The sequence below is a fragment of the Pinus tabuliformis genome, chromosome X, assembly GCF_031772625.1.
Source record: "Pinus tabuliformis cultivar Carrire ecotype Pingquan chromosome X, CPIR1, whole genome shotgun sequence".
Taxonomy (NCBI): domain Eukaryota; kingdom Viridiplantae; phylum Streptophyta; class Pinopsida; order Pinales; family Pinaceae; genus Pinus; species Pinus tabuliformis.
The window spans coordinates 839,661,236-839,685,398 of record NC_142308.1 but is presented as its reverse complement, the minus strand read 5'-3'; positions in this window follow the sequence as shown (position 1 = coordinate 839,685,398).

The following is a 24,163-nucleotide window of genomic DNA, read 5'->3' as shown; positions in this document are numbered from 1 at the left end:
CCCGCTATTGTCAGAGCTTGCTCCGAGAGTCCTCAACGAGCGACGCGTGGCTGCGCCGTGACGTGACACAACGTCACTTTCTCGGGCGTTAAAAGTCCGCCGCGGGGGCTGCTCCGATATTGATATGGACCGTCGGATCTCTTAGATCTGATCCGACGATGGGCAGGGTATTGATGTGCTCGGGGGATATGCGTACGGGCGGAAACCTTCGATTGTGGGTTTTTACAAGGTTTTCAATGTATTTTAACCAATCAAAATCGCGCGCTGACACTTAGGATAAATGCCAACAGTGGGTTTTGGACTTTGGTAATTTGCGAATGGGTTTATGGATAAGGGGATTAGAACAAAGGTCTTTTATGCGCAGCAATGCAAGCCCGATACTTTGGATAAGAACAAAGTGGGTATTTAGGGGTTAGCTTTGCAACTGAAGGGGTATAGGTAAAACAAGGTGAGTTATGAGGCTTCTTTTGGCAGATGAAGTTTTCCAAGGGGCTAAATGACTTCAGAAGAGGGGAGGTGTTTAGGGCTAGGTTCATCAAAGTGGCCAGATGCCATTTGATTCCTGACACAGAATTTATTGGCTATAATACCAAGGGGGGGGATATTTATACAAAATTTGGGGTTTATACACCATGGTGTTAGATACTAGTAGGGGAAAAAGTACTGTAGGGGATTTACATTGTAATGTTAGAGTTAATATGGATGAGGGGGTAAGTGGAGGGGAAACCATTTAAGTTTATGTGAAACAAACTTGGTTTTGAGAGTATATCAAAATGAAAAGATGTTTAGACAAGAAATGTGGCTTTTGAATGAACAAGAACCACCATGAAACCATGATCTTCTTCCATGAATCTCAGCTGATGAAGGGATGTTAGTAATAAATTGGAAGGGGGAAGGAGGGAGGTTAGTCATGCTCCTTGCTGTAACTTGATGGAGGTAAACACCTTGTTAATTAATTGACTTTACTTTGGTAGATACAGTTAACATATGTGCAATGGTAAAGATAACCTTTCTGCAACCCCAACTACTTACCCAGCTACTTACCTAGCATTTTTTATTTCTCCTTGGAGGGTGCACTTGGACTTGCAAACCCTTACTTGCCTTTTCTTTTCTTTGGCTTTTTCCTTGTTTTTTCTATCTACTTCTACCCTTATCTCTTCCAAGGTCCCAGATTAAGCTGTTGGGAGCCTTTTCTTCTCTACCCGAACTGCTTGTCTGCCAAGATTAAACAGTTTGGACAGACTCCTTTCTCTATTCTATAACTGAAAATTGAAAACATGGCATGATCCAGATTAAACTGTTGAATCATCCATCAAAACTTTGAGTCCATACCAAGCTATTAGCACCTATCAAAAATTCCTAGGAAATATGTGATCTTTGAATCATCAAAGCAGAGCATATTTGGACCTTCCATAGCCAATCATGAAATATGAAACCTATTGGTATAGGTAGCTAACAAGTAACATAAAGAATAGACCTAGTTTCAAGTTCTTGATTTTGTTATGAATTCACACAGTCTATGTTTACATGTGTTCAATTTTCACTTGTGTGAAAAATGTGAAAGAAAATGGTGAGTTTTGGTTTTGGATATCAACATGTATTTGCATGTGGTGAGCAATTATATGACCTTTTGAGATAATGCATAACTATTTTCCAACCATCTTGATTAGACACAATTCATGTTAGATCACATCCCGATGATGAAAAAACTTTAGGTGAAAGGTTTAGTATGTGGAGGTACACAAAAAAAACCCAACAAGCATGTGAAAACACATCTTGTGGATTTAAAACATGGCACTCAATGTGTTGAGGATGGGAACTATGTATTGATTTCAAAGAAGATATATGATAATTGTAAGAAATATATAAAGGTTTCAAGATATAATAAAAAAGGGGTGGACGTGAAAAAGTATAATAAAATGAGATGCATGAGAAAAAGTATAATAGAAAAGGGAGTGCACATTAAAAAAATTAAAAAATGATTTTTACTAGTATCTTTAAAAGTGCACTTAAAGAAGTCAAAGAAATAGTTTATAATTGATTTTTACAATTGATGATTTCAAGCTTGTGGTTTTGTAAGCCCATGGTATTTACAAAGGTGAAATAAAAAAAAAAAAAAATCATTTAATTAACTAATCAACACATCTCTTCATGAAGGGTCATGATATATAAAGAGAGAAAGAATCAGAAGGAAAGTTTATGAGACAAAAAACAATATTGTCCTATATAAATAAGATCTTCTCAAGAAGGGATATATATATGAGTGATGATTGAATATCATTCCAAAAAGGGAGAGTTGTGAATATATATTAGAAGAATTAGTGAGAAAAAGGCAATGCAAATGCTCATCATTTTTTAAGAAGTTATATGCACTAAAGAATAAGTTGTAACTTGAAAGTTGGTGCTGCTCAAACAAAGAGATTGGCATCTCTTACTAAGTTGGTTCTTTGCAATGGGATTAGTGTCTCTAATAGGTTGGTTCCTATGAAGATCCATAAGATTATGTTGGTTCCTACAAGAATTTGTACCAGTGGGCATTGGTGTTTCTAATAGTTTGGCATGTACAAATATTTTTAACAATAGGATGGTGCCTATGAAGAGTTATAAAGAGAAGTTTATTTTTGTGGGTTTCTCCTAAAAGTGTTTCCACATAAATCTGTGTTCTATGTTATCTAGTTGATAAATATTATATGTGATTTCTTTTTTTGCGGTGATGAATTTAAATAAGTAAAATATTGTCTTATACTAATTCCCCACCCCCCCACCTCCCCTCCTCCCCCCCCAACTATCAATGTAAGTGTGTGCTCAACAATTGGTATTAGAGTGCGTTATTTCAGAAACAATTTAGTCACTAGAAGGTAAATCTCAATAGCACACATGGTTAGTCAAGAAGGTTTCTCCACAAATAGAGTGCTATTTTTTTTATATAACAAGCTATGCATTATGGAGTATAAGGATGTGGACTTATCCAATGGCTCTTGGCTTTGATATTTGGCAATCTGTTGTGAATTTTTATAAAACACCAATACTTCCACCAACAAATTATGATGGAAAGAAGGCTAGTGAACATAATGCAAAAGCCATGAATGCTATTTTGTGTGTTCTATAGAGATCAAAGTTTGTTAAGGTGATGCATTGTGAATCGACAAAAAAATCTAGGAAAAAGTTTAAAATAACTATGAAGGTGATGACAAGGTTAAGAAGGAAAAACTCCAAGAAAAATAAAATTTTGTAGCTTATCTCCTTTGCGTGGGTGAAATTTTCATCAACATCAGAGGACTTTCTGAAAATTTTGAAGAATCGATGGTTGTACAAAAGGTGTTAATGTTACTCACTTTAAGATTGAAGCCCAAGTTTCCACTATTGAAGAAATGAAGGAACTTAATAAATTGACAATGGATGAATTGCATGGGATTCTCATGACATATGAAATCATGACTGAGAAAGAGAAGCAATCAAAGTAGGAAGTACCTTTCAAAGCATAAAATAAGACAAAGAATAGAGAGAAATAATCTAGTGATAGTACCAACAATGAATTAAAAACAAAGGAAGCTCATTTTATGAGGAAATTTTAGAAGGAAAATATAAAGGTAAACTACCCTTCAAATGATTTAACTACGGAAAAATATGACATTTTTTTGCTAAGTTCCCATATGTGGAAAATGAAAATAGTGATGACGAAGAAGACCATAACATTAAGAAAGAGATAAAATATCATCATCACAAAAATAACTACAAAAAGGGTAAAAATTAAAAGTATAAGAACTTCCATAAGAAAAAGAGAAATCTCTACTCCAAAGATGATAATATCTCATCTGAAGAGAGCAATGAATATATCTCCGATAGTGATAGAGAAGAGATTCTATTCATGGCCATAGGTGCAAATTTTGATGGTGTGGAAAATGAAGACAAAGGAAAAGAAAATAGGGATTCAAAAGAGGAAGAAAATGTCAAAACAGTTAGGGGAAGTGGATATTGAATAAGAACTCATTTGTGCCTTAGACAAAATCAAGAATCTTAAGAAAAAGAATTTGAAACAAAAGGAGCAACCACAAAAATATGAATGGGAGGATTGTGAGCATAAATGTCACAAAAAAACAAAAAATACCTTTATCAGCATAAATATTCAACTAGAAGAGGCAAAAAGGATGGAAGAAGTGGTGAGAATCTAGCTAAAGACAAAAGAAGAAAACTGTGAGAAGCTAGAAGTTGAAATTGTGTCCTTAAGAAAGGAACTAAAGAAAATAGTTGCTAAGTTGAATAGAAGCTTGAAGTTTGAAAATAGTGCTGAAATACTAGATGACATCATAAATTGATAAAAGTCACCATTCATTAAGACTAGTCTTTTATATGATAAGAACCAAAGGGATCCTAAAGAATATTTAAATGCTAAGGTTATCGAGCCAGCAAAAAGGGTGAATAAATAAAAACCTAAAATCTATGATGACATTATCAAAATCTCCATAAAAATGAAGACAAGAAGAAGAAGAAAAATGATGTCTTGCAGAACCCTGAACTTTATCACAAGGACAACACTGATGAATTCATAACATCTTTTCCATCAAGGTGACTTCACATGACCCAATACCAAAATTCATTCTTTGAACATTTTACTTTTTCTATTATCATTTTTGTCATAAAGCAATAGACTATAAGGCATATGCAAGAAATAATCATGTATGGAACAAAAATAGAAGTACTTATGGGTTCTCAATTAGAAACTATAATTAATTTCCCCCTTTATTTTATTACAATTTTTTATGTTAAGTGCAACAACTATGGGCATATATCACACTTTGGTAGAATTGGACTTGTGGAAAATACTAAACAAAACAAGGAAGTTCATACCCCTTCCAAACGAAAGAAAGAACCCACAAGAGTTTAGAAAAGGAACCAGAAACAAGAAAAGTAGGAGGAATCAATGCTTGTACAAACTTCCCATCATGCTCAAAACAAACAGAACCAATGGTGCATTGACATCTGATGTTAAATTCACATGACAGTGGATAAAACCAATTTTCTTACTTTGAATGAAGTTAATAAAGATAGTGTGACATTTGGAGATGATGCTACTTCAAGGATAGTTGGAAAAATTACTCCTAGTCTCAATAATGGAAGACTAAATAGAAAATGTCTTGTATGTTGAAGATTTGAAACATAATCTTATTAGTTCTAGAAAAATGTGAGATCAAGGACACACTCTTGCATATCATTCTCAAGGTTGTGAGATAAGGAAGGCAAACATATGAAAATTAGACGTGGATTCAAATATAACATCTAATAATGTACATATCCTCAATGAGATTAAGGGAGAAAAATGCTATATGGAAAAAATAGATGAAAGCAAGTTATGGCACAAAATAATGGGCCATATGAACTTTGATAATCTAGTAAAATTCCACACCAAACAAGTAGTGAGATATATGCCAAAGATTTCTAAACCTTCAATTATTCTTTGCAAGCAATGTTATCTTGGGAAACAAACACAAATAAGCTTCAAATCAAAGGATTACTCAACAATGAAGCCATTGGAACTCATTTATATATTTTGTTGTGGGCCTATAAGAACATAAAGTCTACAAGGTGAAGATCATTTCATATTTCTCATGGGTCATTACTCTCAAATGACATGGGTTGTGTTCCTAAAAGAAAAATTTTAAGTGTTTGAGAAGTTTAAAGCATTCAAATCCTTGAATGAAAATGACACTGATTTGAAAATCAAATTCTTAATATTAGATAGACAAGGTGAGTCTATCTCAATTGAATTTGAATAATTTTGTGAGCTTCATGGAATAAGGAGACACATTTCAACTACGAGAACTCCATAGAAGAATGGAGTGGTAGAAAGGAAGACTGAAGTCGTACAATAGATGGCTACAACAATGTTGAATGAAGCTAAGAGATTAAATAATGTATGGAATGAAGAAATTAGCACCACAATATACATTCTAAATAGAGGGAAAAATTAGAACCAATAGCAACAAAACACCTTATGAATTATGGAAGGGTAGATTAGTAACATTTAATACTTCAAAGTTTTAGGATCAAGTGATATGTAAAGAAATGTGATGAGGATTTGGGAAAATTTGACTCTAGAGCTAATGAAGGCATCTTACTTAGTTATTCATCAAGAAACAAGGCATATAGATGTTACAATAGGCATTGCACAAAATTGTAGAAAGTGTAAATGTAAAAGTGGATGAAGAAAGGCATCAAAAAGAAAAATCACAAACAAATAAATATTTAGAGGAGACGGGATGCAAAGAATAATAATAAGAAGAAGAATGTCAAGATACGAAGACACCACCAAGATTTGTCAAATTAATCATTCTAAAAATCTGATTCTCGATGATAAAGATATGGGAGTGCAAACTAGAAGAATATTAGAAAGTTGACTAGGGCATGCAAAATCTAACCACTATCTAAAATAGAGCCTAAGAACTTTACAAAAGCCTGTGGATATAAGCATTAAATAGATGCTATGGAGGAAGAGCTAAATTAAATTGATAAGAATGAGACATGGGAACTTGTTCTAAGGTCAAAAGATAAAATTGTGATTGGCATCACATGAACAAGTTGAATGAAGATGGGAAATTAATAATAAATAAAACAAGATTGGTTTGTAAAATATATGATCAAATTGAAGGCATTGATTTCGAAGAAACCTTCACCTCGATTGCAAGACTATAAAATATCATAATGTTTTTGACATTTACATGTATCAAGGACTTCAAAGTCTATCAAATGGATGTCAATTCAACTTTTCTTAATGGAATTGTAGAGGAAGAATTATACATTTAACATCTATAAGGGTTCTTATTATCAGAAAATTAGGACCATGTGTGCGAATTGAAGAAATCACTTTATGGGCTAAAGCAAGCTCCCAAGGCTTAGTATTCAAGATTTGATAAATATATACGACAAGAAGGCTTCCAAAGAGGAATTGTAGACAAAAATCTCTACATCAAGATGAAAAATGAAAATCAATTAATTGTTGTGGTTTATGTCGATGACACCATTTTTGGAAGAAATGTGAACAAAATGTGCTAAGAGTTTGCAATATAAATTCAAAAGGAATTTGAGATGTCTATGCTTGGTGAATTTTCATTCTTTCTTGGATTAAAAATTTCTCAATATGAAAAAGGAATATTCATTTCACAAACCAAGTATATTAAGGATATGTTGAAGAAATTCAAAATGCAAGATTTTGCACCAGTTAGCACACCCATGGTCACAGGTTTTAAATTGAGAGAAGATGATGAATCAATGGAAGTGAATCAAACACTCTATAGGTAAATGATTGACATCCTACTATATGTGATTTCATCAAGGCCACACATTATGCAAGTAGTAGGATTGGTTACATAGTTTCAAGATACAAAAATAAAATAAAATCATGTCCATGTAATGGAAAGAATATTCAAATGTATGAAGGTCACCTTGGACTTCAGCTTGTGGTACTCAAGATGTGAATATTTTACTCTAACAACATAAATGAATGTAGATTGGGTAGGCAATATTGTTTATAGGAAATGTACAAGTGGATGCACATTATTTCTTAGCAACAATCTAGTTTCCTCGATGAGCAAGAAATAAACTTTGGTTTCTTTATCCAGAGAAAAGGATGAATATATAGCAACAACATCATGTTGCACACAAGTTCTTTGGATTAAGTAGACATTGACATATATTAAGGTAGAATATGATCATCCAATCTCAATACTTTGTGACAACATAAGTGCATAAATATTTCAAAGAATCATATTATTCACTTGAAAACAAAGCATATTCCAATGAAGTATCACCTCTTGAGAGAACAAGTAGCACAACATAATCTCAAGTTGGAATATATTGCCCCCAAAGATACATTTCAATCTCTCAGACACCAATTGTGAATAATATCCATTTGATCTAGTCATGAAGTGCTTAAGGAGAAACACAAGTTCAGGGAAACAATTTTTCCTATTCTTGGTGGAGTATGTGTTTCATTGCAACATTTCCCTGAATGACAAAGGGGCATATTGTTGAACATATTTTCATTGATGCCAAAGAAAATATATGATACTTGTAACTAATATATAAAAAAGGGGTTGCATGTAAAGAAGAGTAAAAAGTAAATTTTACTGGTATCTTTAAAAGTGCATGTAAGGAAGTCAAATAAAAATTTATAATTGATTTTTAGTTATTATGGTTTCAAGTTAGTGGTTTTGGAAGCCCATGGTATTTGTAAATGTGAAATAAAAGTAAATTTAATTATTTAGTTAATAACACCTGTTCATAAAGGGCAATGGTGATCTATAAAAAGATAAATATTTGGAGGGAAAAGTGTGTGAGCTAAAATGCAATATCGTCCTATATAAAGAGGAGCCTCCCAGGAAGAAATAGATATATGAGTGAAGATATTATGTATGAATAAAATTTAATGGACTAATGTGTTTATTTTGAAATCTTGGTAAAGTGTTTTCCATGGAAGCGTGAGTGAAGCTTCCAAACCAAGACAAGCGTGCTTGTGATAGTTTGTAAAAATTTGCTAAACCTACTTTAAATATTATGGTTCATGATATTGTAATGAAGTGTTGTTTTAGATTTGCACATAATTTGAGCCAGAAAAGGAAAGTGCCTAAACACAATTATAATTTTTTGCATTAAGGTTGAAGTGTAAATGCAGAAATTTCTTAGTAAATTTTCCAAATGCAATTTCCAATTTATTTATTTGAGACTGAATTTTGATTTTAAGATGCAATGTTTAGTCATTAAACAATTTTGAAAATTATTTTTTCTCCAATAAATTGATTACCAGAAACAACAATTAGTTTAAGGCATAAAATAAATATAATTTCTAGAATGTAGAATTAAGATTTTACCTATTTATAATATAGGAAATAAAATACATACGCAAATGCAAATGCTAAAAATAAATCTTGGAATGTGAAAATTTAAAAAAATGGATGAAACAACAATCATAAGTCTAAGTTTGAATTTTCAACAAGAAAACATATGATGGTACCCTAGTTTATCCTTAAAAAATTGAAGATCCTAGGTCAACAAGCTAGCTAAAAAGTCAAAATTTTTAACTAAGTTGAGTGTTATAAATGCACTTGATTAAATAAAATTTCAACAAATTTACATGGTAATTTAGTTTAGTTTTAAATCAATAATGTAAGTGCTTAGACCAAATTATTACTCAAAATTATTAAATTACTAATGTTAGAGCCTAGATTTACCTCAGGCTGAGAAAGGTAGGATCCAAGACCAACATCAAACCACGCTTAACCTGGTAGCTAGCCCTACCAGGTCAGGAGAGGGCTCTCTCCAGGTCAATCTCAGCAAATTATGATCGATGAGGGCTTGAGATGACTGATAGAAATATTGATCTTAGGCTAGGTATGTGTGTGAAAGAGTTTGATTGAATAAAATGATGTTTTTGTTGGCTCAGATGGAAAGGTAGATTTTGGGTGCGGGGATTGAGGCTCAGTTTTGCAGAGATCTCAATGGGGCAAGGTAGGCAACTGATTTTGGCACTTCAAATCGAATGAGATGGAGGGATTAGACAGGTGAGGAGTTGAAGAGGGCAAGGAAAGTCATGGATCCTCTCCAAACAGCTGAAAACATCAAGAAACTAAAGCAAACCTCAAGTAAAGCACTGCAATTTCAATGGATTCTACTTACACTCTTGTTTGATTTAGCTGAGAAGAAATAAGAGAGATAATGGCATACAATCACATAAATAAATTCACAATTACAAAGAAAAGCACTGTACCAAAACAAAATGCCATAGGGATCCCAAAGAGTGCTGCAAATCCTGGTCTCAATTCCTTAGCCAAAATGCTGATATGAGTGTACAATGAAGCTCAAGGCTTTCTCAAAAGTCCAACTTCTAGAAAAATCCAACCCCTACACTATGAAATTCATAAAATATATACATTTTCTCATCCTTGTACTAAGGGTTTGAGCTCAACCATTTTCTTCAAAATAGAATCAGTTACATTAAACTTGGGCCGAATTTCTGAAAATATGTGTTGAAGATGAACTTGTATCTCCTAAACCATAGTACCTGTTACAAAACGGAAAGCGGTTTTTGTAGATAAAATCATTTTGGAGAAAAACCTCTCTCAAATTTTGGAAATTCGTTTCCAGTTGCTCGCAATATGTTCCACAAAATCATCTCTAAAACAGAAAAATCATTAAAAATTTAAATCTGTGAAAATGAGCTGTAAAGATCTAGTCACATATCCCAATTCGTGACACCTGTGAATAAAATGAAAGAGGTTTTTGTTATATGGCTTGTTCTTAACAAAACCCTCTTTTTGTTTCTCAAAATTACTTTCCATATATTGTAAAATGGCCCCGCACTAAAATGACTAAAACAGTAAAAAATATGAAAATTTTGCTTTGTTTAAATGTAGGCTCCAAATATCACTATATATCTCCCACATAGTAGCACTTGTGCATAAACTGAAGGAGGTTTTTGTTATTTGATATGTGGTGAAAAATTCCTTACCATTCTTTCAAAAACTGATTTTTTACTAAACTTGTCATTGTGTGCAGCAACTGACCTCAAAACATGCATAACCAAGAATCACTCATTCATTTCGATCATATCTTCTAATCTAGAAACCGGTTATGGGAGTGTGATATACCGTTGGAAATATTTTTCTGAGCTCCTTCTGATGGAAACACTTGTGACATGTTTTGTGCTAAATATCATGTGCAAAACATCTAACCAAACCAGACATAGTAAGAGCTCATTTTGATCCCTAGTGACAGGTTGCGAAGACTGGAACTAACATCGGCTCCATTGGGAATGGCAGCTCCTTGGAGGTGTCAAGAACATTGTAGACCAAGTGCCTCATCCATTGGGCATGGATTCAAACAATTGCAAACCTAGAACAACTCATACCAATCTAAAAACATATACATCCTGCAACATGTACATAAACAAATACTGAAAACTGAAATGTTGCCTCGGGCAGCTTATTTATGTACAAATCTAACCCACTTTGCTGCAAAATTGATAGATCAAGTAATGTTGTAATGCCATATCAACCAATCAAGTAATTGTGACAAGGATGCTTCTTGGAAGTGCTCGAACCAGGACACAACTAGAAAGGTTGGTAGCCATACATGCACATAATGAATTTAGTTATGTAAAAGGAAATCTGATCTATCATTCAAATTGAAAAAAAATTCCATGTACACTGCAATAGGATTGAAGAAACCAAACTGTATTTGCTACCCCAACTCCTCAATACATGCTTCCAGCTGCAAACTATCAATGAAAATATCCACGAGCAGCCTTACCTTCTGTTCCTTCTGCTGAAAAAGGTCCCCAAAGAATGGGACTCCACAATCCAGATCCTGGGACTATATTTGGGTCTCCAATTTAGCTAGATCTCCTTCAATTTTGATGGCAAACTCTTGCAAAAAATTGAGCTTAACTTCATGGATGCATCGACAGGATTTCAGATAAGAAGAAAGAGATGAAGCAAAGTTCTCATCTACCTCATCATCTGTGCACATATCTTCCCATTCTCTAAAACCTTGAATAGAGGGCACCTCTATTTTGAATTCTTCCTCTTTCTCCATCCATGTTTCAAGAAAGATATGCCAAAAATCTGCAAAGGACTTAATAGATCTGATAGGAAAACCTTCAATCCATTTTCTACATTTGCCTTGAAACGAATCAAAGAACAATCTGATGAAGACATCTTCCTTTTTAACTCTAAGAATTTCCACAAATGTTTTAAAATTTTCTATATGTTCTAGAGTCAAAGTCAGATCTTCCCCATTGAATTTAGGGCCATTACTCAAAATATATGCATCCTTTGGTAATTTATTAGGAAAACCAGGAAGATTAGAAAAATCAATATATGAATACCTTGAACAAATAGAAGCAACATCTGAGCCCTTCATTTAGCCAGTGGAGCCACCATCAATACTTTGAAACTCGGGACTTCGAATAGTGGAGTCGCCAGGTAGATGATTTCAGCCTTCATATGTGTCAAACTGTTGTCCACCATTAGCAATCAGATCTGCAACTTGAATGATCTTTCCTGAATGTACTGGGGCAATTTGCAAGTTAGATATTCCGTTTATAAGACTAGACCGGAGATTGACTGAAGTAGCTTTTATCTACTTGCGCTAATGCAAATCAAAAGCATTTCGAAGGCTACCTGGCTAATCATCAGACTCCGTCTGTAGTTTATAAAACAAAGAACACTAACACACAAACAATTTCTTCCTCAGTATGGTCACCACTATGTTAGAGCCTAGATTTACCTCAGGCTGAGAAAGGTAGGATCCAAGACCAACATCAAACCACGCTTAAGCTGGTAGCTAGCCCTACCAGGTCGGGAGAGGGCTCTCTCCGGGTCAATCTCAACAAATTATGATCGATGAGGGCTTGAGATGACTGATAGAAATACTGATCTTAGGCTAGGTATGTGTGTGAAAGAGTTTGATTGAATAAAATGATGTTTTTGTTGGCTCAGATGGAAAGGTAGATTTTGGGTGCGGGGATTGAGGCTCAGTCTTGCAGAGATCTCAATGGGGCAAGGTAGGAAACTGATTTTGGCACTTCAAATCGAATGAGATGGAAGGATTAGACAGGTGAGGAGTTGAAGAGGGCAAGAAAAGTCATGGATCCTCTCTAAACAGCTGAAAACATCAAGAAACTAAAGCAAACCTCAAGTAGAGCACTGCAATTTCAATGGATTCTACTTACACTCTTGTTTGATTTAGCTGAGAAGAAATAAGAGAGATAATGGCATACAATCACATAAATAAATTCACAATTACAAAGAAAAGCATTGTACCAAAACAAAATGCCACAGGGATCCCAAAGAGTGTTGCAAATCCTGGTCTCAATTCCTTAGCCAAAATGTTGATATGAGTGTACAATGAAGCTCAAGGCTTTCTAAAAAGTCCAACTTCTACCAAAATCCAACCCCTACACTATGAAATTCATAAAATATATACATTTTCTCATCCTTGTACTAAGGGATTGAGCTCAACCATTTTCTTCAAAATAGAATCAGTTACATTAAACTTGGGCTGAATTTCTGAAAATAGGTGTTGAAGATGAACTCGTATCTCCTAAACCATAGCATCTGTTACAAAAATGAAAGAGGTTTTGTAGATAAGGTAATTTTGGAGAAAAACCTCTCTCAAATTTGGGAAATTCATTTTCAGTTGCTCGAAATCTATTCCACAAAATCATCTCTAAAACAGAAAATCATTAAAAATTTAAATCTGTGAAAATGAGTTGTAAAGATCTAGTCACATATCCAAATTCATGACACCTGTGAATAAAATAAAAGAGGTTTTTGTTATATGTCTTGTTCTTAACAAAAACCTCTTTTTTTTTCTCAAAATTACTTTCCATCTGTTGTAAAATGGCCCCGCACTAAAATGACTAAAACAGTAAAAAATATGAAAATTTTGCTTTGTTTAAATGTAGGCTCCAAATATCACTGTATATCTCCCACATAGTAGCACCTGTACATAAACTGAAGGAGGTTTTTGTTATTTGATATGTGATGAACAAAAACCTCTTTCACTTTTGAAAAATTCCTTACCATTCTTTCAGAAACTGATTTTGTACTAAACTTGTCATTGTGTGCAGCAACTGACCTCAAAACATGCATAACCAAGAATCACTCATTCATTTCGATCATATCTTCTAATCTAGAAACCGGTTATGGGAGTGTGATATACTGTTCGAAATATTTTTCTGAGCTCCTTCTGATGGAAACACTTGTGACATGTTTTGTGCTGAATATCATGTGCAAAACATCTAACCAAACCAGACATAGTAAGTGCTCATTTTGATCCCTGGTGACAGGCTGCGAAGACTGGAACTAACAACTAAAATAAACAATGAATGGACTAAATATTGTAGAAATAAAAGTAATTTCCAGCAAACCAATCTAAAAGAAATAGGTTTGAAAAATTAGAATTTTATCGAAGAGAGAGAGAGAGAGAGAAGTTCAAAATTATCCTTAGGCTAATACAATATTTCAAACATATGAGGAATTAAAGTTTAAGAATTCTAAAGACCATTCTAAAGGATGCCACAAATTTTCCTACTAGGTGGAATTAAATGATAGCTTAAGAAATAAAATATCCAGTTAAATTGACAATTTCAAAACTAAATAAAATGTGATTTTTTTTAATGGGTTTCTAACCTACTTAAGACCTTTTGAAAGGTAACAAGCATAGAAATTACCTAAAAAAATGGACATATAGCAAGGGTTAGAAATGGTACCTAAGTGTGCATCTAAAATAATGCCTTAGTTGGTTAGCTTGATCTAATCATTTGCATGAATGAAAAGCTTGCTATAATCCACCACATTGTGTTTAAGACAATAGCGTCACACAACATAAAGTGAAAGAAACCCAAAAAACTTGCCCTAGGAAGAGGATGATTACAATAGCTCACTCAACAACATTATTTACAAATGAGGGAACCCTTTGATTTATAAAATTATAGGTTTAACCACTTCAAATAAAATAATAGCATCACGACAATCATATTTGATGAGTCAAATATATTTTAAAAAATAATATATTGTAAATTATAGAATTAGCAATCAAGATAATATTCTAGTCCTTTCATGAGCGAATAAAAAACCATAGGGCACATATTTAGGAGAGAAATCCATCAAGTAATAGTAAACAATAAGAAAGTGAAGTGTACCCTAGAGAGTGGTGCAATGTGGTTGCGACGATCGCCCAAAAATAACAATCTTGACCCTCAACAAGTGCACCTTCCAAGAGAAGTAATAACCTTGTCAACAATGATAAGTCTCCAAATAGAAAGTAGTTAACAAAGGAAGGCATGTCATTGCTAAAATAACAAGCGACCAAGTCCATGTAATAGAACAATAATATACATGTGATCCCTACTCCATGCAAATCTCTAAATATGCGAAGAATCTCTTTAAAATAGTAAGTGTGCACAAGTTCAAAGTCACATATGCTTATCAAGACTAAAAAAATGTGATAAATCCAATTAAAAGATAATAGTTGAGCATCTAATGGAGCACAACATGTAGGTTAGTTTCCATAGAAAGGTGTGAAATGAAAAATGATTAGATAAAGTGAAAGTGGACATGAAGGGAGGGCACATGCATAATTAATTCTCAATGGACATGTAAACACTAGAATCTCCTCAACACATATGCCAAGTGAATAAATCCTTCATCAAGGTGGCATATGTGAGTATGAACAAGGCTCAATTAACCCCAATTAATTATTCGCAAGGGTGAGAAATTTCTAGATATTTCTTTAAAGTGTTAGTTGCTTCAACATGCATACCAAAGGGAGTCACTACCCTCATGTTGTGTTTGTTGAGCTAATTTATTAACACAAATTAACACAAATATTCATTATCAATCCAGGTTTTTAAAAATTGGAGGCATGTCCACAATGTATGGATATCAGATGTAGCCAAGCTTAGAAGATAAAATATAACGAATTAAGGAAGTGCATATTACAAATATAAATCTATTTAAACAATTTCTAATTCACTTCTGCAATGTATGCGAGATGAAGTGGCTCTTAACTTAAGAGATCCATTTGTGTCCTTTTTCTACAATATCGCTTAATGAATAGAAATAAAAAATCATTAATTAACAATAGCTCAAGATGCATGAATAAACAATGAAGGAGACTCTTAGCTTAAGATATCTTTGGTATTCTTCATCACAATTCACTCATCATTATGCTATTGTTAGAAAACTGAAATTGCATAAAACTGCTTAAACACACTAAAGATGAATTCTAGTTTTGATCCATTAATTCAATAGAAGGAGGATTTAACTTGAACCCTTTGTTGTTACTTCTTATCAAAGTGATAAACAAACTAAGATTCATCAGCAATATAACTCATTACTCATCAATTCAAGTAAGCAAATATGAAACAAAACAAGTAAATAATTCTGAAGCAACTAGTACATGAAAATTAAGCTAATTTAACAATGAAGTGTACTTAGCTTGGAGTGGGGGGCCTCCACCCTTGCCTTGCACACTTGAAGATGCTATCAACTACTAGAACTTCAGTCACTCATCCACACCAATGAACAACAAGATGAAAGTAGAACAAGTTCTTCAAATTAACTTCAAATATTCAAATGTCTCAGCATAAAGTTATACAAAAACTACACACATAAGCCTTCAAAGTTTTGGCTTTAAATAGAAGATCATGAAACAAACTGATATAAAGTCTATCTAACAACTCTATCTACTCATATCCATCTATCCAAGTCGAATCCATCCAATCTATCACTAAAAATATGGACAATCCCATGAAATCACAAAACTGCCATATTTCCTAAGGATTTTCTGGATGACTGGTCCTGTTTGACTAGCTTTGACCGAGCCTGATTTAGCTTGTTTTGACCGAACCAATTGGAGTTAGTTCAGTCCTAGTTCCAAATCTTTCCATTCATGTATCCAGCTCGAGCCCAGGTGTCCTGCAAGTATGACATCCATATAACTATTACGAGAATTTGTGATTCTGTCCAAAAATTGCACTTGAAATTCAATTTTCATAAAAACTTCTAGAAATTACAAAATTAAAATTAAATACCTGAATGTGCATAAAATACATCAAAATGAGGTGGATGTGATGGAAAATGGATGGATAATATAAGAGTTAAGTAAGTTTCCTTAAGCAAAAATGGACCAAAACTGAGGGCCAACATCTCCCCCTTGCTGATCTTCAAGCATGTCCTCATGCTTGTTTCTTCGTCTTGGACCTCCTTATCCCTGTTGTGTATCCTGTTCCTGACCCTGATGCCTCCTGCTGTGATGCATCTAACATATAATCTATCCCCATGCTGTGTTCTTCTTTATACAAAGTAGCCTTGACCCTCTGTTTTTCATATTTGTTTTTCCACATGTTCTTTTCCTTAAGCCACTTGAATGCTTGTTTGCAAAGTATGTCATTATTTCTCTTTAGTTTGCCTATTTCTTTAGTTAATTTTTTGTTCTCCTTAACTATCTTTGTATTACTCTTCTTACTTTCCTTGTTTTCCTTCTTCAAGTGCTTTTCCAGAATCTTATTTATTTTTAGTTGGTCTGTTAATTCTTTGATTTTGCTCAAGTGTAACTCTTTTTCAAGTTCCTGTGTGTCTTTTGCAAATGATGTTGCTGCCACATCATCAAAATAAGAGTCTTTCTCTAGAGCTTCTTTCTCTAGTCTCTCAATGATATCCTCTACCTGCTTCTCTGTAGAACATGTTTCTACAATTTGTACTTCTTGGTCCCTACTACTTGTTTCTATTGGGCTCTTCCTCCTAGGCTTCCTAGGAGTGGATATGATGGATGTTTCTTTTTCAACCATGACAGTGTTGATTTGTTTCTTGGACTTGGTTCTGGGATAAAATGGTGAAGTCATAATGCCCCTGGTTTCCTACTCTACTATTTTCTGTTCCTCAATGACCTGTTCCTGATACTGGTTTTGATTTAAAAACTCTCTCCAAGTTATGCCCTGTGTTTTGACTTGATACTCTACAAGTATTTTTATGAGCCCCTGATGATAGACTTGTGCCTCCCTTGGTTTATTCTCATTTCTTGTTGATTCTATCATCTTAATGAGACTTCGGAAGAAGAAATATGGCAGGTTTATTTTGACTTCCCCCTTAATGTGTTGGAGGAGCCTAACATGATACAAGTGTGCCACACTCTGTCCCCTATCACAAGTGAAGAATTTCTGAATAATCAAGACTAGTTCCCCCCATGGCTCATTGAACCACTCCTTGGGTATACCTTTGGCCCTGTCAAAGGTTCCCTTCCTGTTTTTCTCCAAGAAGAAAGTCCATGCTTTCTCCTTGAAATGTAGACCCTTGTGATAATTTCCCCCAGTCAGTGGAAGGTCTAGTGTTTGGGAAACGTATTCCTGAGTCACTGGAATGATTAGGTTCCCTACCCTTGTTTGCTCTTGAGTATAGTTATTCACAAATTCCCTGGTTATCCCCTCACTGTGACCATTGAACCTTTGTAAAACCCCTAAAAGCTCTGCCGGATACAACTTTTCTATTGTTTCCTTCTTCCATTGTTCTATTTGAAATTTTGGCTCTATCCTGGTGGCCACGTTTTTTGAAAACTAGTGGATATACCCTTCTACTGTCATTAAATTCATTTTTAACAATAAAAATAACAATCACTTGTGAGTACAAATCCTTTTTGATTTAGTTGGTAGAAAGCTTACCTCTCTCTTGTTATTCTTTAGAATGATAAAACCAAGCTTCTTTTTGTCTCTGTCCTTTTGCAATCAATGAATCAATGTTTTTTATTAACCTCTATGAATGAAAAACAAAAACAAACTACTTTCTCTGATGTAAAATCCACTCTTGGCTCTGTCCCTTTTTATCACATCCCCATTCTATCCATACAAACAAAGTATACCTTTCATGCATAACACTGTTTCTAAAAGAAGACTTGGAAATAAATCTCTGTTTTTTTTTTTAAACAAAATCATATCATGATTTTTTTCTTTTTGAATTTCTTTGTCATTCTTTTAACTCATTTATGTCAACACCATTATTTAGATCTCGTTCATAAACAAACTGGAGTTTTTTTTCTTCGTTTATTGTTTGTCATATTAATGCCACCATGTATGCAATTAATCTTATTGTTTATGCATTTAAATCCACTGTCTATGCATTTAAATCCATTATCTATGCAACCAAACCACGATTTTTGCCTTTTGAACTCACTGTTTACACAATTAAACCACGGTTTTTGAACTCACTGTGTACTCAATGAATCCATTTTTATGCATTTCTTTGCAAGTTCAATACTCTATTTCATTGACCAATTTGGTGTAGACATGTATTCATGCAACTGGACCTTAACTCATTGTTCTGTTTCATTACCCAACACGTGTTTATGCAATCAAAATTACAATCAAACTCTTTGTTTTAACTCGGCGACAACATGTGTTTTCAAAACTCCACTTTAAACACTCTGTTTTCATTATTCAATCTCGGCAAAAGACCGTGTTTATGTTTTCAAAACTACACTAAACATTTCGTTTCATTACTCAAGCTCAACGAAAACATTTAGTTATGCAATCAAACATTCAATTCGGCGATTTAATGAGTGAACGTGGAGGTTCCAAATGGAGTTACCTAGCTACAGTGACTTGTATTGATTTTCCTTTGATATTGACTCGACTGATCTACATTTTATTATGGTTGCCACTTGTTAAACCTCGATTAAAAACATCTATTCTTTGACTGATGGCAGAGATAGCTAATGACTGATGAGCACTTTCCTATCTCGAAGTTTTAACCTCTATTTTAATGAATCAATCCCAAGATTTTTGCATAACCATTTGTTGCATTCAATGAGAGAGATCACATTTCGATCTTACCTTGTTTTGCATGAGATTTCTCTTAACTAACTCCACTTTCTCTGTTAGTCCTCTCGACTTATCTCTTAATCCTCTCCGGTTTTTCTCCTTATTACTCCAATCCCCAACCGCTATATCTTCTATCTTTGCTTTCTCGGTTCACTTTCCTCTCTTCTCGTGTTTCTTCACTCAAAAACGCATCTCTGGCTCACAACCATATGTTAAATGCTTCTGCAGTATTTCGTCGCTCTCCCTGAGCCTTCAGCATGGCTGTGATGGTGGAGAGGGATGATTTTTCACCGCACTCTGTGTATACAATCACGGACTCTATGTTCAATGGCAGATTGTATGCAAATTCATGGCGTTGTTTGAAACCTCTACTGTTTGTATTTAAAATTGCGTTTGATGGCTTCCATCGTGGCTATCCCTCATTCCATCGTGGTTGTCACGACTGTCCTACATACCATTCCTTAGTACTGTCGTGACATTCATTGTTTGACCTTGACTGATATGCCACTTATACCATCATATTATTTGCAAACCATATGTTTCATTATAGTTGGCTCGTATTTGTTATGCATTATGTTTTGATTTCCATTTGAATGGTTTTGATTGCATGTTGTATGGTCTTATCCCTATTCAACTGTCATCGTCCTTTCCCTTATATCCACTACCTCCATTACCTACGGCTTATTTCTCCAAAGCATTCATAACATGCATTGTTTTATTATTATAATAACATGTATTTGCATTGTATGTTTTTTATAATAACCCTTGTCACTTCAATAGTATCATTTCTTAGGAGCTATTATAACTTGTTACAATAAATCATTCCACTTTATATTTGTGATAATGTGCATGTTTCCATATGTTTGTATTTCAATATATCTCTTTTTAATTTTAAAAATGACCATATTTAGGTCATGTTTTAAAATTAATTCCATGATACTAATGTTGTTATTGGTTGTGCAGGTTCTAGGGTTTCAATTGTTGAACCCTCTATTCTGATCATTTTTGCTTTTCAAAAAAACTTACGGTTAGAAGATTAAATGGATATGTAAATAGAGTATGGAATATGAATATAGGACATGTATATACTTATGGTTAGGAGATGAAATGGATATGAAATATGTAAATGGAGTATGGAATTATGAATATAGGACATGCAATAAATATTTGGAGGATATTTATAGTATTAAATATAGGATAATGGTTATGAATAGGATAATAGGATGAGGGTAATAAAAATAATATGTAAGTAAAAATAATAGGATGAGGGTAGTGAACTGAAAATAATAGGATGAGGGTAGTGAAATGAAGATGTAAGTAAAATTATGCTTTCAGGTACTAACTTAATTTTAACATGTTTCTAAAAATTTCTAAAAAAGATTTGAATTTTCAAGAGCAGAACTTTGTACTTACAATACTTGTACTCCCTGATAATATTTGATAAAGCCTACGATGCCTTCTGGCCAAATGTATTTTGATGAAATGTTTAAGATGGATTGAATAAACTTTATTTCTGCTTCCTGTTCTTGCATCCTTCATTGATTCAGGTCCATTGATTGTTGATGTCGATCAGGTCCCTCTGCAATTGATTCATAATAACTCAGGTCCCTACTGTCATGTACATTTTTTATGCAGTATATACATGTTTTTTTCTAACATTTCAGGTCCCTTCTGCTCAATGGTTTCAAAAATGTTTCAGGTCCCTACTGCGATACAATACAAGTTCCGTTGTCAATTCAGCTGCTTAAACTTCCAGCTACTCAACTAAGTTTCTTTTGCGACTTTCCCCCTTGCTTATCTGAAGACTTGTCCTCAAGTCTTGTTTCTTTGGAGGATCTTTCTACAAAATCAAACTGTTGTGAGAGTAAAATAGAAATTGTGAATTCATATAGGCCAAAACGAGTTGGTTTTCCTTTATGAATTCCTGTTTTCTTTGGTGCCAGTTGCCTGGTTTTTACTAGTAATTTTTTATTTATTTATTTATTTATGTTTTTGCTTTTGTTTTTTTTATTATTCCTCTTCTAGGGTACTGGAAGGCATATGGCTATGCTGTTCCATTACTTTTAGATATGTCTCTTGTGTCAGTTGTTTCACAAAATCTTCTTTATTGATAGGCTTATTGTAAACTTTAAGCCTGTGTCCGTTTACTAAAAATGATGTAGACTCTTGATCAATTGTTTTTATCTGAACAACTCCATTGTCAAAGATTTCTTCTATCTCATATGGCTCTAGCCAATGAGTTGTGAAATTTTCCATGAAATCTTTGAATTTGGATTCAAACAGTAATGCCCAGTCTCCCTTGTTGAATGTCTTGTTCTTGATGAATTTGTCATGCCATCTCATTCTTTGTTGTTGCACCAGTGTTGTGTGTTCTACTGCTTGCTATCTCTGTTCATCCAATTGGTTCAATTCCATTATCCGATGTTGTTGTGCTTCAGACAATTCTAGTCCTAATTCTGCTGCCAACTTAAATGTGTGTATCTAAAATTCTATGGGCAATAAGACTTCTTTTCCATACACTAACTGGTATGGACTAAACCTAGTTGTGTTTTTCCATGTTATTCTATACGCCCATAGTGCATCTCTTAACTTTTCTGACGAGTCCCTCCTATTCATCTGTACTGTCTTTGTCATTATATTTTCTAGAAATTTATTTGTCGCTTCCACTTGTCGGTTTGCCTAAGGATGGTACGGTGTTGATTTCCTGTGTTTGATCTTGTACTTTTCCTTAAGATCCCGAAAAAGTTTTGAAGTGAATTATGTGCCCTAGTCAGTTACAATCTGTCTGGGTACCCCAAATCTAACAAAGATTTCCTTAAAGAGGAATGTGGCCACTATATTTTCTGTTGCCCTTGCTACTGCCTTTGCTTCTACCCACTTAGTTACATAATATGTACATACCAAGATGTACTTCTTTTCGTTTGATGGTGGATTTATTGGTCCCACAAAATCCAGAGCCCATTACTCGAATGGTTCTGTTATCACTCTAAAATTTTCTAAAACTTGGAAAGTTTACATTTGTTCCTAAGTCATAATGTTAGATGGTGGTTAAGTCACTTTTATGGTTTTTAGAGTCTAAGTCATAGGGTTAGAGTCTCATTTCCATCATCAAATAAAGTTCAACAACCTTTTTTTACACTTTATGGGTCACATATCATGTTTTGAAAGTCATATGTTTAGCCATTTAAAAAAAAAAATTGAAACTAGCTACGAATCCACGTTTTCGTAGCGCAGACAGTGTAAAAAACCAGTTTTGCGCTACGAAATCACTGAAGCAGCCTTTTTTCAGTAGAAAAAACTGTTTTAGGTAGTCAACTTCTAGGAGGTTTTTTGAGCAGTTGAAAGCATATTTTGGAAAAATGAAAGATGTTTTTATTCCTAACATAGTAAACTACAAAAACCTCTTTCAGTTTCTTCAAATTCATTATAAGGTGGGAGAAATTTATGGTTAAAGTTGCACTACAAAACTACTGTAGGTGTAGTTTTTCACAAACAGACTTTTCCTGTTTTACATGTGTTTTTCAAGGACAGATTCTGGACAGCTGGAGCAGTGTTTTAAAAATCCAAGAGAGGTTTTTGTTCTAGACATCATGGAATAAAAAAAGGTCCTTCAGTTTCGTAAAATATGTCATGGATGAGAAGATAAAGGCTCTGTCCACGTGCTAATTTTCAAAGATCTTGAACCTAAAAACAGGGAAACATGTTCCCTAATTCCTAGGGTTTATCATCAGCAACAAGGTGACAACGTGGGAGGCTTCATCAAATTCGAATTCATGGAGTTATAGGTGTCAAAAAGAATGTTTAATTCCTAGATAAGGTTGTTGTAATCATAATAAGGAGTTACACTCCTAATTGTTTTAGGTCTCTAGAACTGCCAGATAACAATTAGTTACATTTAATAGTTAGTTTTAAGTGTCAATAGGTGTCATAGTAGGAGGAATTCGAATTCCCCTCATGCTGGAGGAGGAATCTAAGTTATGTAATGAACTCTATATATGGGAGAAAATCTAATGTACCAAGGGTTGGAAATTTTTCAAAGAACAATCATACTGTGCTTTTGTAGAAGACTGTGTTTTAATGTAATACAGTGATTTGGCTTTGCTCCTCAGGATTCAAAAAGAGTTCAATGTTTAAATTGTCCTATGGTTGTCTTCATTTCATTGCTTGTAGTAGTATGAAAGCATGATTCTTAGAACTCATTGGTTATGCTCTAACTTTCTTCATGTATTTGTAGACTGTGTCCTCCTACATATTTCTGATGTGTTATTGATATGTTAAACTCCATATGCCCTGACTTCCATGCAAAGTTAATAGTATTGTCATACTGAAGCATTTATTGACTCCATAAGCCCAATGGATGTTTACTGATCATGTTCAACCATTCATATTTTTCACTTGTTTCATAGAGTTAGCCATCTAATCTTTATCAAAATCTTTAACGTAGTGAGAGAGCCCTCTCAGGTTGAGGAGGCTAAGCCTCAGCCAAAAGTTGGTTTGAAAGAGTTACACAAGGTCTTCCTGGTCAGCAGCCTATCAGGGTTGGGTTTTGTGATAACAGGTTCTATGAGCACTTGTGGCTTAAGTGGCATTTCATTTGATACTATTGGTCTTCCTATTCTTTGGCAACTATCACACCTCTTGACATAGGATTTGGAGTCTTTGAAGATTGCTGGCCAGTAGTAGCCCAATTGCAGCACCTTGTATGCCATCTGCTTGTTTGCAAAATGACCACCACATGGTTCGTCATGACATCCTTTCAAAATTTCTAGTATTTCATCCTCTCTAACACATTTT